Below are 18,749 nucleotides of genomic sequence, written 5' to 3'. Positions count from 1 at the left end.
CCCGGGGCGGTGTAACCACAACAGGACACCCCCTCCTACGGGAGACACCGGGCGACCGTCCGATGGCATTGGGGTGGGCCCGATAGAACTCCTCCAGCAGTGCGGGGTCGGCCAGGTAGAACCGGGGAACCCAGCTGCGGTCCTCGGGCCCATAGCCAACCCAGTCCACCAGGTATTGGTACCCACGCCCCCGGCGGCGTACGGCGAGCAGCCGGTCGACATCCCAGACCATGTCACCACCGTCGAGGACCCTGGGGGGTGGAGGAGCTTGGACAGGGGGAGACAGGGGGCTGGAGGCTACCGGTTTGAGGCGCGAGACATGGAAGACGGGATGGATCTTGAGTGAGGTAGGGAGATGGAGACGCACCGCCGAAGGGTTGACGATGCGGTCGATGGTGTTGGGACCGACGTAGCGGGGAGCCAGCTTCCAGTTGAGGGTAGGGAGGGGCAGGTCCCGGGCCAGGAGCCATACCCTCTGGCCCGGTCGATAAGCTAGAGCCGGCACTCTGCCGGTTGGCGCTGCGCCGGGCCCGCTCTGTAGCTTGCAACATAGCGGCCCGGGCGGTCTTCCAAACGCGCCGACATCGGCGGAGATGGGCCCTCGTGGACGGGACCGCCACCTCCAACTCCTGACGGGGGAACAGAGGGGGTTGATAGCCAAGGGAACACTCGAAGGGGGACAAACCAGTGGCCGAACTCTCCATGGAGTTGAGCGAGTACTCCACCCAGGGCAGGTACTTGCTCCAGGAGGCGGGGTTGCTGGTGGTAACGCAACGCAAAGCCGCCTCCAGGACTTGATTGGCCCGCTCTGTCTGCCCATTGGTCTGGGGGTGATACCCGGAGGAGAGGCTGACCATGGCCCCAATCCCCTTACAGAAGGCCTGCCACACCTTAGAAGTGAACTGGGGACCACGGTCAGAGACAATGTCCAGGGGAATCCCATGGGGTCGGATGACATGGGAGACGAGAAGGTCCGCCGTCTCGGCTGCAGAGGGGAGTTTGGTGAGGGCAACAAAATGGATGGCCTTGGAAAACCGGTCGACAATGGTCAGAATGGTGTCATTGCCTTGGGACACGGGGAGGCCAGTTACAAAGTCCAAGGCAATGTGGGACCAAGGTCGGCCGGGGACAGGAAGGGGGCGCAGGAGACCTGCTGGAGGGCGATGGAGAGCCTTGCTGTGGGCGCAGGTGGTGCAGGCAGCCATGAACTCTCTGGTGTCTGCCTCCATGGTGGGCCACCAGAAACCCCTGCGGATGAAGGCCGCCGTTCGGTGGACACCGGGGTGGCAGGCAAAATGGCTGGAGTGGCCCCACTCCAGCACCTGGGGCCGGACAGAGGGAGGCACAAATAGCCGGTTCCGGGGTCCATTGCCTGGGTCGGGCTGGGCGCGCTGGGCCCTTCTCACCACCGATTCGATGGCCCAGGTGACGACACCCACCACCCGGGCCGGGGGAAGGATGGTGTCTGGGGCGTCAGGGGACCCCTCGGGAAACAGACGGGAGAGGGCGTCTGCCCTGACATTGTTGGTGCCCGGGCGGTAGGTGAGGGTGAAGTCGAACCGGCTGAAGAAGAGAGCCCAGTGCGCCTGCCTGGGGTTGAGCCTCTTAGCCGTCCGCACGTAGGTCAGGTTCTTGTGATCGGACCATATGATGAACGGCTGCCCTGCTCCCTCCAGCCAGTGTCTCCACTCCTCTAGGGCGGCGTGGACAGCCAGCAACTCCCTGTTGCCGATGTGATAGTTCTTCTCCGCAGGACTGAAACGCCGGGAGAAGAAGGCGCACGGGTGGATCTTCTGGTCCTCCTCCGACCGCTGGGAGAGGACGGCTCCGATGCCCGTGTCCGATGCGTCCACCTCCACGATGAACTGCCTGGACGGGTCCGGGTGGGCGAGCACCGGAGCCATTGTGAACAGCCTCTTCAGGGCCGAGAAGGCGGCCTCTGCCTCCAAGGTCCAGGAGAAGGGGCGGAGGGTGGAGGTGAGTGCAGCGAGGGGGCAGCCACACGGCTGAACCCCCTGATGAAGCGCCGGTAGAAGTTTGCAAACCCCAGGAAGCGCTGGAGTTGCGTCCTGTTGGTGGGCCGTGCCCACTCCTCCACCGCTCGGGTCTTCCTGGGGTCGGTGCGGACGAGCCCCTTCTCCACGATGTGGCCAAGGAACTCCATGGAGGCCGAGTGGAAAACACACTTCTAGGCCTTCACGAAGAGCCTGTTCTCCAGTAGCCATTGGAGGACCAGGCGGACATGCTGGTGGTGTTCCTCCTCAGTCCTGGAGAACACGAGGATGTCATCCAGGTACACCACCGCGAACGTGTTCAGCATGTCCCGGAGCACGTCATTGACCAACGCCTGGAAGACGGCCGGGGCGTTGGTGAGGCCGAAGGGCATAACGAGGTACCCTAGGTGGGTGTTGAAGGCCGTCTTCCATTCATCCCCTTCCCGGATGCGCACCAGGTGGTACGCGCTGCGCAGGTCTAGCTTGGTGAACACCGTGGCGTGAGTGAGTGGCTCGAATGTGGAACTCATAAGGGGGAGTGGATATTTATTTTTCACCGTGATGTCATTTAACATTCGATAATCTATGCAAGGCCTCAGGCTGCCCTCCTTCTTTGCCACAAAAAAGAAGCCCGCTGCCACGGGGGAAGACGAGGGCCTTATGATTCCTGAGGCCAGGGACTCTGTGATATAATTGCGCATAGCCTCCTTCTCCGGGACGGAGAGGTTATACAACTGACCGGTGGGAAGGGCGGCACAATCATAGGGACGGTGAGGGGGGAGGGAAAGTGCACTGTCCTTACTAAATACAGGGGCTAAATCGTGATAAATGGGAGGAACACCAGTGAGATCCGTGGGAGGAGGCACGGGTCTGAGGCCGCTGGACGGGGAGTGGGCGAAGCGAAGGCAGTTGGCATGACACGCAACGCTCCAACCCAAAATCTGCCCAGTAGACCAAGACATGTAGGGATCATGCCATTCCAACCATGGTCTTCCTAACGCCAGGGGCGCTGTGGGGGCGTGCAAAACCAAAAAACGCATAGCTTCCACGTGATTACCCGAAAGAGTGAGGGTGAGGGAAGCAGTGCTGTGTGTGATCTTACCAAGTGAACGACCATCTAGGGCTTGGGCTGTGAGGGGTGGTTCTAGGGGGACGAGTGGAATGCCGGCCTGCCGGGCCAGCGAGATGTCCATTAAACACTCGTCCGCCCCCGAATCCAGGAGTGCATCAATAGAGAGTGAGTCGTTACCCCAGGTGAGAGTGACCGGGAAAAACTGGTTGTGCTCCTTCTTGGGCTGGGGCTTAGGAAGGGTCGTCAGGCTCACTAGGACACCCCTCGCTAGTGAGCCGGGTCTTTTGGGCGAGTCGGGCAGGCCTTGATGTAGTGGCCTGATCTCCTGCAGTAGAGGCAGAGGTGTTCACACATCCTCTGCTCCCTAACCTCTAGCGGGAGCCGTGACCGACCCAACTGCATGGGCTCCTCCTCCGGCCTGGATCCAGAAGCCACCCAGGGTTGCGAGGGGGAGTGTGAGGGTGGAGAGAGCCCATGGGACGCTGACCCAGGGAAGGCACCGGTAGAATGGATGGGGGTTGGTCTATGGGAGGGGCCAGTGCGCGGGGCGCGTTCCTGGCGCCGCTCCCACAGCCGTTCGTCCATCAGGAGGGCGAGGGTGACGAGCTCGTTGAAGGAGGCAGGGCGGTCCCGAACGATGAGATCTTTGATGGGCTCGCTCAGCCCCCTCCTGTACGTGCTCTTGAGCGCAGTGTCATCCCACCCACTGTCTGCCGCGAGTATCCTCACCTCCAAGGAATAATCTGCCACTGACCTGGCTCCCTGCTGGATGGAATGGAGGTGGCTGGCAGCGTCCTGCCCGTCAGCTGGGGGGTCGAACACCAGATTGAACTCGCGGCGGAAGGCATCATAGTCCGAGGCGAGCCACTCAGTATGGCCAACCGCCGCTATGGCCCAGCTGAGGGCTTTGCCGGTGAGGAGGGACATAACAAGGGCTACCTTAGTCTCTCCTGTCCTATACCTGGCTGGCTGGTGTTTGAACAGGAGCTCACACTGACCAAGGAAACCCCTGCACAGCTCGAACTCCCCACCGAAGGCCTTGGGGCAGGGAAGGTTAGGCTCGAACCGGGGATCCAGTGGGGGTTGACTCGGAGGAGGGGGAACGTCGGGACCAGGAACGGGGAATCCGGAGGCCGAGCTGGGGGCAGGGACCGGGGCCAGAGCAGGGTGGTCGCTCATCCTGGAGACCGCTGTTGAGTGCAGCAATCTGCGCGGTCTAACGCGCTCGTCGCGGCCTGGGAGCCGGACTGAAGATCGCTGATCTCTCCGGTGAAATTGGTGAGGGCAGTAGTAATCTCTGAGTGGAGAGAGGCAAGTTGGCAGCTGTGACTTCTTACTACTGCCTCTAGGGGGACGGGGCTCTGGGGCGTCACAGGGACAGTCTGCCCCTTGGGTTTGCCTGGGTCCATAATGGCTTGAACGTGCCGGGGAGGCAGCTCGGGGCGGTGTAACCACAACACATTATACACCAATAACTGTATTTCACACTTTCTGGCACTGTAAAATTGACTTAGTTTGCTGATGATACAACACTGGTGGGACTGATTTCCTGTAAGGATGAGACAGCTTATAGAATGGAGGTCTACTCTCTTGTCAACTGCTGTAGCAATAATAATTTGGAACTGAACGTCAACAGAAATGAAGAACTTGTGATTGACTTCTGTAAAAATCAGGGAGCACTACTACTCCTGATCATTAACAACCAGGTGGTAGAGAGAATGGACCATTTAGAATTCCTTGAGCCTACAATCTCCTCCCTGAAATAGGAAAACAACTTCACCACCATTCAGAAGAAAGCTCACCAAAGACTGTTCTTTCCAAGGCAGCTAGGGGAATTTTGAGTGTCAAAGGTTACAGCTCTGTAGAATATTACAGTTCTACAGAGCTGTAACAGAAAGTGTGCTCATTTTCTCAATAACTGTATGGTATGGCAATTCTACAGCACATAAGAAAAAACTGTTCATGCTCACAGCTTTAAAAATAATTAGCTGTGAACTCCCCACCATTTCTGAATTAGTTTGTCACTTTAAGGGCATGGGCCATATGGTTGAATTAACTGAATTAATATAATATAATTCTGTGGACACTCCTTGTTTGTATTGTGAGGTTACGTTCACTGTTATTTTCTTTGAGCACACCGAAACAAATTCCAAATCAACTGTAAAGTTGATATGGCAATAAATTATGAAATCTTGACTCTTGCAAGGCAAATTTATTTGTATACCACATTTCATACAAGAAGTCAATTCAAAGTGCTTTATATGAGGCATAAAAAGAAATTGAATAGGAAATACAGAATAAGGTAAAAATAACTTTTTTTCAAACTCACAGTTTCTGAACTGTTGAGCTGGCTGTTCAAAGCCATTTGGTTAGTTTCTGAAGGATTTTGTGAGCTGTTTCAGACCAACAGTATCAGCCAGCACTTTATCATGTTTTATCTACCATAGGGGTATCCAAGAGAGCACTTTTTTGGTATTTTTCCAGCACGGGGGCACCACGGGAGCCAATGACCCCCCCCCCGCAAGTCCACCGGTGTATGCTAACACTATATAAGCTATACCATAAGTGAGACATTTTTTGTAAATACAGTGTAAGGCAAGTTTAGTTGTATACCACATATCATACACAAAGCCATTTCAAAGTGCTTTACATAAGGCATAAAGCACACTAAATATGAAATACAGAATAAGATAAAAATAAATATTTTCAAAATCATGCAATTTCTACAAAGATGCAATTTCTGAACTGCTGAGCCGGATGTTCAAAGCCATTTGGCGTAGTCTCTGAAGGGTTTTGTGAGCTGTTTCAAACGAACAGTATCCATGATCCAATTTTATTGCTGTTGATATTGATATTAAACTTGTAAATTATTGGGCTAGGGGTGGGGTGTAGGGTACATGTAGTATAGGTAAGTGTAAGTGTTGGGTTTGCTGGGGGAGGATCCGATCAGTGTAGAGACTGGATATAGAGGGGTGGGGTGGGTGTGGGGATCTGAGACTTTAAAATTCCTGGTGAGCCTTCTGAAGGTGTCAAGGGACCGATTCAATAGAACATCTCTGATGAGAGATGACCATATGATCACGTGAATGATAACCAATCTTTGCCAACCACTTTCAATCTTGGAATCCAGAGGTTAAATTCTCTGATGACAGTTTAGCTCTGGGGACAACAGCCAATTTTCAGGGCTTCTGGTGTAGCTGCTGGCTGCTTGCTTCTATTTCCTATGAAGACTTCCTCTTCCCTGCGTCAGAAAGATGTATTGTCTATGTTAAGAGGGAACGACCATCCCTGAACCAAGGGGGAGGTGGGGGGCTAAGAGTACATCTGTTCCCATCTTACAATGCTGTGATTACAAAAATTCCCAAATCTTCTGTAAATAGTACACATAGCCATTGAATCTGTAGTTAATGGTCACACCCATATTTGCATATGAAACTGATCACATTGGTTTCAGTTGTTATACTGTTTATAAGAGTGTGTATACCTGCAGTCAGTTTAGACTGAAGAGGTCAGATGAGTGATGAAACATATCTGTCAATAAATGTATCTAGATGAACTGATTCAATCTTCTTTGATTTTCTTACCCGGATTATTGAGCATGCATAGACATTTTGATTCTTTAGTAACAGCATCAAAGTATTAGATAAACTATAAGTTTCAGTTTCATTATTCAGAGGTCCTTCACCTCTCTAACTTGTCCATTTGTGCATACTCTCTCATTGCAGAGAGCAAGTTGTGCCACCACTGATTTACGCACTTTGAAGCAAATAAAGCACATCAACAGTAACCACTACTGTATAGCTGAACAGGCTGTATACTGTACATAAAAAAGGGGGGAAAATCCACTATTGTATATATGTACAGGTGCATCTCAAAAAATTAGAATATTGTGGAAAAGTTAATTGTTTTCCGTAATTTAATTCAAAAAGTGAAACTTTCATATATTGTAGATTCATTACACATAAAGTGAAATATGTCAAGCCTTTTCTGTTTCAATCTTGATGATTACAGCTTACAGTTCATGAAAATAAAAAATCCAGTATCTCAAAATATTAGAATATCACATAAGACCAATCAAAAAAAAAAAAGAAGATTTATAATACAGAAATGTCGACCTTCTGAAAAGTATGTTCATTTATGCACTCAATACTTGGTCGGGGCTCCTTTTGCATGAATTACTGCATCAATGCGGCGTGGCATGAGGCAATCAGCCTGTGGCACTGCTGAGGCGTTATGGAATACCAGGTTGCTTTGATAGCGGCCTTCAGCTCGTCTGTACTGTTGGGTCTGGTGTTTCTCATCTTCCTCTTGACAAATCTAGATAAATTTGATTAATTAGGATAAGTATGGAATATGGTGATTTTGGTGAAATGATCCTCTACAATCACAGACTATTAATTTTGAGGAAGTGCACCTTCAAACATGAACATAACCTCTAGGCTAAATACACACTGATACTGCTTGTACAGGTTGTAGGTGTACAAGTATATGGTACATCACATTTTTCTCACTATAAAAATCCCCTTGAATTGTTGTAGGTGTTGTGCATTTTGTCTATTAATTGTAACGATGAGACAGTCTACAGAGAGGAAGTGAAGAACCTGGACACATGGTGCTAGTCGAAATCTTTCCCTCAACATCAGCAAAAGCAATTTCATCGCAGAATTGTTTATCACACCCAAATGCATCACAAAATTACATTAATTTTTTTTTTGAATAGCAAACTATGTCCAGGTTACTGTAGATAATCCAGATCTCACTTTGAACACGTTTCAGTGAGAAACGTGTTCAAATGTGTTCCACTGTAAAACAGTTCCTCTTAAAACTGTTAATTCTATGGATTACCCATTTTAACCAAAACATTGTATACGACAAAAAAAGTTTTGCTCGCCGAATCTAATGTCATTTTGTTATGCTTTGATCACCCAACTGAAATTCCAGGTTGTTTGACTGTAATAGGTTGAATGCAGAATTTTCTGTGGCAGATATCTCAAAACCTAAAATATCTGCATACCACCAGGATAAGTGGGGATTTTGTTGTGTGTAATTTGGGTAAACTTTCCCTTTAAATTAAGGTAAAACAAAATTGAACTTGACTAACCCCAACTTCAATATGCTTTAGCAGCTCAGTCAATGCCTGTCCAACATTTCCTCTCTTAGACTTGGAGATTGTGACAAATTTTCGTTTGTATCAGTCCAAGGCATCAAAAACATCAATTTCAGGTTAACGGTAGCAATCCTGTTGAACTCTGCAACAACAATGAGTTATAAATGCGAGTACTAGAAGCTGCTGTAAACCAGAGTCAAATTCCTCGTATGCATAAGCACCCTTGGTCAATAAAGTTGATTCTGATTATGATGAAAATAAAAGTAACATGATCAAAACAATGAACAGGAATATAAATGCCAATGCTTACTTGTCTGTCTGTAAAAAGAGCAGGCCATCTCTACATCGGTATGTGCTCTGGAGGTCCAGTCTCCACTATCTCCCATCTGTGGAGTGCAAAGTTCTGGTCCATCTTTGATGCAATAACAGCTGCACTGGGGTTCTTTTTTTTCTCATTTCTTCATCCAGGATATTCCTCTCAACCTCTAAGCTAATTCACCACATACCTTTTTGGTCTTTTGTGGCCCTTTGAAGCCACCCCCGGAGCACCTTGTTTTCCCCCATTTATACCAACATCTACACATCCTGCTTTCCTCAGTTTTGTACAATAGTTGTCTATTTTGAACTTTAAACTGTTTTTACAGCCGCAACATCCAGTTGGCGAGCCTGGTTCGTTGCGGTAGGGACACTTTCCTATGAGTGCTAATACGACAGAAAGGATACGCTCATCATTTGGGTAGGCATCAAATTTGTAAATCTCATCAGCAAGCTTCTCCAAGATTACATACTTAATTTTCTTTGGTACACTGAAGTGTGTCTTGTCTCTCATTTAAGCAAGGTGAAGTAGATGAAGACAGAAGCTTTGTTTCAACAGATATGCTAGCAGTGGAGGAGTGACTGGAGGGTACCGCCTGCAACAAGGTTGACGCTAGATCCAACAGGGCGTAAACAATCCCGAGTCTGGTAAATGTGGTATTACTGCAATACTGAATAGCGCCACAAGGCGGTGCCTCCTTTTGTTTTGGTGTGTTGTACTAACTAAGAGCTGAGAGTTGTACACACGGAGCCGACATGTTACATGCTCCGACCGACATCCACAAAGAGGACTCTCATCAGTAACGAGTTGGTGCAGGTTATGCTATCTATGTTCCATTGCTCATGTATGATTAGTGAATGTAGTGCCGTGGAGACCTGGCATTGTATGGTCGATGTTAAGTACTGTAGAATAAAGTTGCCGTGTGGAAATCCCACTTCGTTGTCTGTCGACTCTCTGAGCTAACCAGCTATCCCGGAGCCCCTGCTAATGCTGCCGGCCCTCCAGCTTCACGTTACAAGGGCGTAGGCACGGAAGTAGCCGTGATTGGCTGTTGCGTCAGCCAATAGACAGCGCGGAATATCGACGAAACAAACGATGCGCACTGAAACGTTTAGCTAGTGTAGGGTATGCAACTATTCTGAGTATAGTCGTATATGATTGGGTTAGTATCAGGCAAGCCCCCTCCATTGTGGCCAATCAGAATGAGGCTCTCTAACACACCGGGGGAGGGGGGGAGAAGAAGACAGGCGGTGTGCGAGAGTTTTGCGGTTGTGTGTGGGTCGCTGAACAACATTTTTTTCTAATAGAAAAAAATACGAAATCTAGAGAGAGAGACTGTTGCATTGTTCATATTTATGTCACGGATGTCTAGCTACATACTTGTTTGGTATGTTAATATACTTTTGTAGAGTTAGACTGCAGGAGCAAACATTAGACATCCAGTCGTACTTGGTGGGGCAGAAAGAGAACTTTATTGCACATGCGCAGAAGTCATACACACACACATGGATACCCGCAAGGACCAAAATAGCTGCTTATAGCGCAGTAAATAATACAGTGGCTGACTGGCTGTATATGTGAGACTGCACATTATGTTCAACACCCTCACTCAGGCTCACCTTTACAGACTTACATGAAAAGAAAAACAGGTCTTCCTTAAATGTGTTTGGTACCCCAAATACAGCTCTATAAAAATAATCCACATCTTGCTCGTCAGTACATTCTGCTTTACACTGGTATTCTTCAAGATATTTTGGGGTCTTCCTCTCTCTAGTTGGGTAGCGGTTTCTGCCCTCACTATCCCCCTGGTTATTAGAAAGTGTACCACTTTCACCTCCTGTACCTGTAATCTGGGGCTGCTCATCAGTCCTAACTGGTACTACATCAGGCTCGTATGATTCTATATCCTCATAGCTGTCTCCATCGTTGTGTGGACCTGTTTGTGTCTGGCAGTCTCTGTTGCTCTTCTGTATGAACTTAACTAATCTATGCTTTGACACTTTTCCTGTTTTTGGATAATATACATTGTATGCAGGGCTGTATTTATCATATCCTATGACAATGCCCTTCTCGCACCTTGGATCCAGTTTCTTTTTGTCTTGTCTATAGGCATAGCACTCAGTGCCAAAAACCATCATATGGGAAATATTTGGTGTTTTCCCTGTGAAAGCATTGTATGGGGTTTGCTTTAATCGCTTACAATAGCACCTGTTGCGTATCTGTGCAGCTGTCTGCACCGCAAACCTCCATAGCTGTTTTGGCATCTTACTTTCTAGCAGCATACATCGTGCCATGTCAAATAATGTTCTCCAGTTTCGTTCTGCCGTGCCGTTCTGATGCGGCGAGTAGGGGGCACTAGTTTGGTGACTAATTTTATTTTCTCTCAGCAGATCTTGGAAACATCCTCCAGTGAACTCGGTACCATTGTCAGACCTAATGGTTTTCACCTGCCCAAAGGAGGCAGTGTCAGCTAAGAATTTTTCGGTAGCCTTAGCTGTATCACTCTTTGACCTCATGAAATATGTCCATGTCATACTGCTATAGTCATCTGTGAAAGCTATGGTGTATTTATACCCATCTTTATCAGTAGGCTCGATCGGGCCGCACAGATCTGTATGGACTAGTTCAAGTATTCCTTTAGCTTTGCTATCAGCCTGTCTATTTCTAGACTCCACAAATTTTCCTTGTGTACATGTTTCACAGTTGAAGTTAGATTTGTCATTTTTCCCCTTAATCATCATTCCTTCAACTACACCTTCTAGTCTTGAAACATCATCTAAGTTACAATGACCAAGGATTCTGTGCCACGTTTCAATATCATGACATCCTTTGTATCCGTCAACATTATCATCAGTATTATTAGCTGTAGACAAATAATACAGTTTCCCAAATACTTCAATGTTAAACTTGGTACCCTCGTTTTTATACCCCATCCAATTTTCACCTTCCTTGAAGTGGATTTCTGCTCCGTTACTTGAGGCTGCTTTAACGGAAAAAATGTCCTGAGGAAACGTCGGGATATACAGCGCCCTCTTCAGTCGTGCTGTCACCTTTCTTCCTTCGCTGTCAATTAAGGTGACTTCAGCTTCTCCTCTGGCCTTGGCAACTCCGGTAGCCTTTGTCCCGTCTGCAAGTTCAATCACGTGACTCTTGGGCTTAAAGCCTTTATCGACTGTTTTGAACTTTGTAAAGTCATTTATCATGTGTGACGTCGCGCCACAGTCGACCATCAAACCTCTGTTGTTGACAGTCCGCCTCACCGGCCTGGTGTCCTCTTTCATCTTGAAGCAATATGACCTGCCTTCCCGGTCATCGGCGTCCGCCTCTATTTCTCGGTGGGTGCCGTCTGTCTCTCGGTGCGCTCCCCAGCGTCCGTCCTGGTCCCCCGCTGCACCCTGCTCTGCTCCGGTCACTCCCGCGATGGCGTCTCGCTGCTTCCCCCGGCCTCGCGCGTCTCTCCTGCGTTCCGCTCTTCTTGGTTCAGGCATGCTCGTACATGTTCGAGACATATGCCCTTTTTTGTGGCATCTGAAGCACTCAATTTCGGCCATGCTCTTTCTCTCTCTACCTCTTCCACGAGAGGTGGTGGCTGCTGTGGCAGCTCTTATCACACTGTCCCCGTCATCACCATTACTCGGCTTGTACCTTTCTGTGTCTTCAAAGCTCCTTAGTTTTGCCTTAAATTCACTGAATGTCAGGCTGTCACTACTCTGAGTAATATGAACCACGAACGGTTTGAAAGAGTCCGGCAGTCCTTTCACTACCATTCCCACTTGCAACCCGTCACTTATGTTCTCGTCGGCTCCTTTCAACGACGAGAATATTGTCTCTGCACGAACAATATACTCCGTGACGGTCTCGTTGCTTTCCATGCGAAGAGCTGAGAGTTCACAATATAAACTCACCACGCGCGGTTTCCCTTTGCCCGCGTAATGTTGCCGAAGTATCTTCAATGCCGCCCTACCGTCGGCTGCTGCATCCCGCATAATTAGTGACAAGCTCTTGCTGTCTAAACCTTGCACCAGCTCCGCGTACGCTTCTCTGTTTTTCTTGACGTCTGCTTCTCTCAACTGGACAGCATTTTCGCCCGCAGCGATAACTGGCACGTTCAGTAGAGTCTCGCTGAGTCCTCTCAACTCCATTTGGGCTAGGAAGCGAGTTTCCCATAACTCGTATCCTCTCTCGTCGCCGTCGAACAAAAGTCTATTAAATCGCTGACTAGACATGGCACTGGGCCCATAACCTGTTGCATTGTTCATATTTATGTCACGGATGTCTAGCTACATACTTGTTTGGTATGTTAATATACTTTTGTAGAGTTAGACTGCAGGAGCAAACATCAGACGTCCAGTCGTACTTGGTGGGGCAGGAAGAGAACTTTATTGCACATGCGCAGAAGTCATACACACACACATGGATGCCCGCAAGGACCAAAATAGCTGCTTATAGCGCAGTAAATAATACAGTGGCTGACTGGCTGTATATGTGAGACTGCACATTATGTTCAACAGAGACAGACACGTATTGTACGTGGAGTGAATGTGTTACCGTCTACAAGAATCCTTTGGGATGAATTCGTGTTTCCTGGTGTGCGTCGGAGAAGGTATCCTGCTTGGAGGCTGCGAGTGACCACCAGCTAGCATGAATTCCCCGACTAGCAACGGAGCGTTTGAAATGGTCATAGGCTGAGGACGTGGAAGTCAGTGCTTCGTCAGTGCCGTGAGTTTCAGAGGAACATTTGCCATTGCTGTAGTGTGCATGAGGCACGACGAGGATTCTAGACAGACAATGGTAGACATTAGTGTTTATTGATTGGACTCTCTCCAGCACTAGCTTAGTACCGCACTGGATAAGCCTTTAGTACTAACGTTAGTCTATTTGTCAGTGACGCTAGCTAGCTCACTGGTCGTAGTGGCTCGTTAGTTCTCAATACTGGAACTGCGCGCGTTCGGATGACCTGTTGGATAGTGAGAAGAGGACTCGAAGGACAGTCGTGTTTTTTTTGGTTTTGTGACGGAAGATTGCTTGCCTGAGTGAAAGTTATTTCAAGAGCAGCGGGAACATTGAACGCATTGCATCGCTGTTGGCGCCATCTAACTTCTGCAGCGGGTCACGTAGACTACACGCACGTCACGTGGTTTGCCCTGCCATAGTCGTCTCTCCAGCGGCTCATCTCGTGTGCCCAGGATTCATCAGACTGGTATTTGTGTCAATTTCGTTATTACTCATTACTAGACTGTGTTAAAAAAAACGAACTGAACTGCTTGTTTGAACATTCATTGGTTTTGTTACTCAGCATTTAGAGTGAGCTTCTCATTTGAGGTTGTGTTGACATTGTGTATAGATACTGTGTATACAAAGAAAGTCAAACTATTTTATTTTTATTTTTGCTATTATCATCCTATAGTATTGCGTTCAATTAATACTAAACTGTTGTTGCCTACTGATTCATTTTTACTCTGTTTGAAGTTTAGGGCTTATTACAAGACTTACCTGAGGGTTTATAAGTACTATTTTGGAGTTGTGTACTTACCTTGGAGTAGGGGCGTCTCAACTGTCCTGTTGGTTCTGGGGAGGGAGGGTTATGCTGAGTTGGACCCATAGCACAGCATACACTACACGTCAGGGGCCGCCGTGTCAAATACCTTAGCGCAGTGGTCGGGAACCTATGGCTCGCGAGCCATATATGGCTCTTCCGGTGACGGCATATGGCTCCCAGACAATTTTGAGTTGAAAAATTTTTTTTTTTTAAAAATCAGTTTGGAACTGATTTTAAAATACTTGTGATATTTCTTAATAATACTGTGTCATTTTAAAGTAAGCAGAAATTAGTTTTGAAGATAAATTTCACGGGTCACCCGTGGGTCGGGTCGGGAACCAATGGCTCGCGAGCATGTCCGGGTCATTGTAAAGGTGAAGAAATCAATTTTATCAGATAGCCAACTGGTTTATCCGCTTCAACCCTTGTAACGGAAAAGATGGCGAAAAGAAAAAAAGACGATGATTACCGTGCACTCCAGGCTTCGTGGACAGAGGAATTTGCATTTGTGGAGAGAGCAGGATCTGCGGTATGTCTAATATGCAATGATAAAATTGCATCGATGAAACGGTCAAATATAAAGCGGCACTTCGATACACACCATGCTTCATTTGCGTCGAAATCTCCAGCGGGGGACAGCAGGAAAAGGGCATGCGAGGAGCTACAGCGGAGAGTGCAGACGAGTCAGCAGCAACTACGTGTGTGGACCAAGCAAGGGGACGGGAATTCCGCTAGCTTTGCGGGGGCTTTGGCAATAGTAAGGAATGGAAAGTCATTCACAGATGGCGAGTACGCCAAAACATTCATGCTTGATGTGGCCAATGAACTGTTTGATGACTTCCCAAATAAAGACAAGATAATCAAACGAATAAAAGACATGCCCCTGTCAGCAAGAACTGTGCACCATCGTAGCATCATGATGGCAAATCAAGTCGAGGAAACACAAATTAAGGACATAAACGCCGGGACATACTTTTCTCTCGCGTTAGATGAGTCAACAGACGTTAGCCATCTATCTCAGTGCAGTATAAATGCCAGGTATGCTGCAGGTGACACACTGCGTGAGGAAAGCTTTGCGCTCAGACGTGTGGCCAGGAGCTTGGTGAGGTGATGTCGCTGGTCATTCGAGTGGTCAACTTTATTGTTGCCCGAGCTTTAAATGATCGCCAGTTTAACGCTCTGTTAGAAGAAGTTGGGAATCATTATCCCGGTCTGCTTTTACACAGCATCGTGCGTTGGTTGTCAAGGGGGAAGGTGCTCAGCCGTTTTGCAGCTTGCCTTAGTGAAATCCGGACTTTTCTTGAAATGAAAGGCGTCAAGCATCCTGAGCTAGACAACACTGACTGGCTCCTGCAGTTTCACTATCTCGTGGACATAACTGGCCATCTGAACCAGCTCAATGTGAAAATGCAAGGTATTGGAAATACAATCTCATTCCTTCAACAAGCAGTGTTTGCATTTGAAAGCAAGCTGGAAGTCTTTCTCAGGGACATTGAAACAGGTCGTCTTCTGCACTTTGAAAGACTGCAACAATTTAGAGATGCATGCTTAGCAAGTGACTCCACTCAACATCTGGATCTCCAGCAGCTAGCTGGCTTTACGTCCAATCTCCTGCAGTCATTCAAAGCACGTTTTGGAGAATTTCGTGCGCGCACTGGTCTTTTCAAGTTCATCACTCATCCACATGAGTGTGCAGTGGACAAAATCGACCTGACATGCATCCCCGGGGTCTCTTGGAAAGTCTTGGGCGACAGCGAACAGAGATGGCGAGGGAACACAAGTGGACAGAAATGAAAAATCTTCAACCTGAAGACCAGCTGATTCTTAAAACTTGGAACGAGCTTCCTGTGACATACCACACAATGCAGCGTGTGAGTATTGCCGTATTGACCATGTTTGGCTCTACATATGCATGTGAGCAGTCATTCTCGCATATGAGGAACATTAAGACCAACCTACGCTCACGTTTAACTGATGGAAGCCTCAACGCCTGCATGAAGCTCAACCTCACCACGTATGAACCAGACTACAAGGCCATCAGCAAAACCATGCAGCACCAGAAGTCGCATTAAAAGTAAGACATATTTAATTTATTATACGTTAAAAATACTATATGGCTCTCAATGAAATATATTTAGAAATATTTGGCTTTTATGGCTCTCCCAGTCAAAAAGGTTCCTGACCCCTGCCTTAGCGTGAAGCCCACCCCACGATATCTTACAGGGTGTAACGTACTAACCACTCTGTTCAGCAGGATAGGCATCCACATACTTACCCACGTAGGTACTAGGCCTGCACGATATTGACAAAAACATGCATTGCGGCGATGTAATCTTTTGCGATATATTGCACGATATATTGCGTTATATTAAACAAGGCGTGGGTAGTAAAAAAGTGCATGCAAAATAATGCACATTCATTCTTTTTGCTATAGGAGGTGGAGTCTGTGGCCAAAGCATTGCAACCTGAACCAGTCGTTCAGAGCGGCCGCCCTGATCATGTTTGACGCGTTGTCTGTTGTGGTGCAGACTAGTCGGGTTTCTTCTAGCCCGAAGCAGCCAGCGCTTCTCTTAACCCTGTTGCGATGTTTTCACTTGTGTGATCCTCTGGGAAAAATGCGGTTTGCAGGCAGCGAGTTTTCAGCTTAAAGTCTTCAGTGATAAAGTGGACTGTTAAACTGATGTAGGGCTCTGTTGTCCGGCTTGACCACAGGTCTGTTGTCGCTGCATAGTATTCCACTTGTGCCAGCTCTCGGTCTACTTCTGCTTTGCATTTGTCGTACAGCCCTGGGATTGCGATTTGGGAAAAATAGGTCTGCGATGGTATAACGTAGCGCTTGTCGAGTGTGCGGACCATCTTCTGAAACCCGTCTTTGGTAACTGTGTTGAGTGGCATCATATCCTTGGCGAGGTGAAAGGTTATGGCTTTGGTGATTTCGATTTGCCGTTTGGATTTTACGACCGCGATGAGTCCGCGCTGCTGACACTGGTGCGCGGCGCGGACTCATCGCGGTCGTAAAATCTGAGTTTTGCACGCGCAGGGCTTGCGGACGTCCGCTTTTAGTCCGGCGGAGTCCGCTCCGCGTACGTTCCGCCCGACTATGTTTGGGCCTTAACTCTCCTTTCTCTGGCTCTGCCATTTTTCATTTCTCCCGAACTCACGTGGATTCGTCTTCTTCATTTATGCGCACGCGTAGCACTAACGTTGCTAGGTAACGTCAACGTGTCTAGACAGGCCTGAGTTGAGCGACGAAGAAGTAGAAGAAATGAAAAATAACAGAGTAAGGGGTGTTGAGAGTTTGCTGCTAAAAGAAAGTCGATGGAGCAAAAATGTTGCAGTATGACGTGAGTTTGAGTACCTTAGGCCAGTGTTTCTCAACCGGGGGTCCGCGGACCCCTAGTGGTCCGTGGTGTAATTGCAAGGGGTCCGTGAAAATAAAATATCTTTAAAAAAAAGATCCTATGACATTTATAGAAATAGGATTATTTTACTCAAATGTGACTGAGTCCTTTATCTACCTAAACTATAAAGAGTAACAGGACTTTTTTCTCTAATTACATCTGTTTCACAAGTGTAATTTATTGTATTTTAATAAGAGATCTCGCTCCCGTTTGCATTGTTAAAAGTTACTGCATAAAAATTCTGTTGTTACATATAACTGAAAGTTACTGCATAAGAATTCTGTTTTGTTAACTATATCTAAGTTACAACTGAAAGCTCTTATTTTTGCCCCAAAGAGTGAATAAATGCTATAATGCAATTTAAAATGCAGTTTCCACTGTTTCTATCAAATTGCAACCCCCCTCCCCCAAGATCAGATGGAGGGGTCCTCAGGGTAGATCAAAAATACGCAGGGGGTCCAGGACCCCAAAAAGGTTGAGAACCACTGCCTTAGGCTACATACTAGTAGGAAAAATATCGCAGGCCCTGCGATGTGACTATTGCACATGCGCACATCGCGATGACGATGCATAAACGATATATCGTGCAGGCCTAGTAGGTACTGAGACTAATTGCATTGGGAATGGGGACCCAGATCCCTTCATTAACCTAATCTTCCAAGGTAAATAAATACTATTACTACCCCTACAAGGCGTGGCTTATTATGCCCGCCACACTAGCTAGCTTACAACTGACCTTAACATTGCCAGATCGTACTGTAACAATAGCTAACGTTAACGCTTGCTAACAATGGAAATTCCAAAAATAATTTAAACCCTAATCCTATCCAACAACAAATCACGTCTACTTCCGTGCCTACACCCCGTTGGATCTAGCGTCAACCCAGCAACAATGGAATGATCTTCACTGGCGCTCTTGCTGACGTCATCAGGGCCGGCCCGCTGCATGGCGGTGATGTAGGAGGATGCGTGTTTTTCGCTCTGTCAGGTAATTTGGAGGGTTTGTGATTAACAAACGATGTAAAGCGAATATTATTATAAGGCAACGCACAAGTGACAACCTTTACTTTTTGAACTAGTATTAACTTGAATGGAAAGAAGAAGAGGCAGAAAAGTTTTGTCCATGACCGCGACAATGGAGGAAGCAGAAGCCATCACACCATGAAGGACCATGAAGGATTTGAATGAACCTAATGCACAGATGTCAAACGATGATGTTAACTGGTTCCAAGCTGACCCAGACCTCCAATATGATGGCCTCGGATTTCCTCTTCCAGACCAGCGGCGTCAATTGGGTATGGCAAGGTATGGCAGCTGCCA

This window comes from Lampris incognitus, chromosome 4, assembly GCF_029633865.1.
Source record: "Lampris incognitus isolate fLamInc1 chromosome 4, fLamInc1.hap2, whole genome shotgun sequence".
NCBI lineage: Eukaryota > Metazoa > Chordata > Actinopteri > Lampriformes > Lampridae > Lampris > Lampris incognitus.
This window is presented reverse-complemented; position numbering follows the sequence as displayed.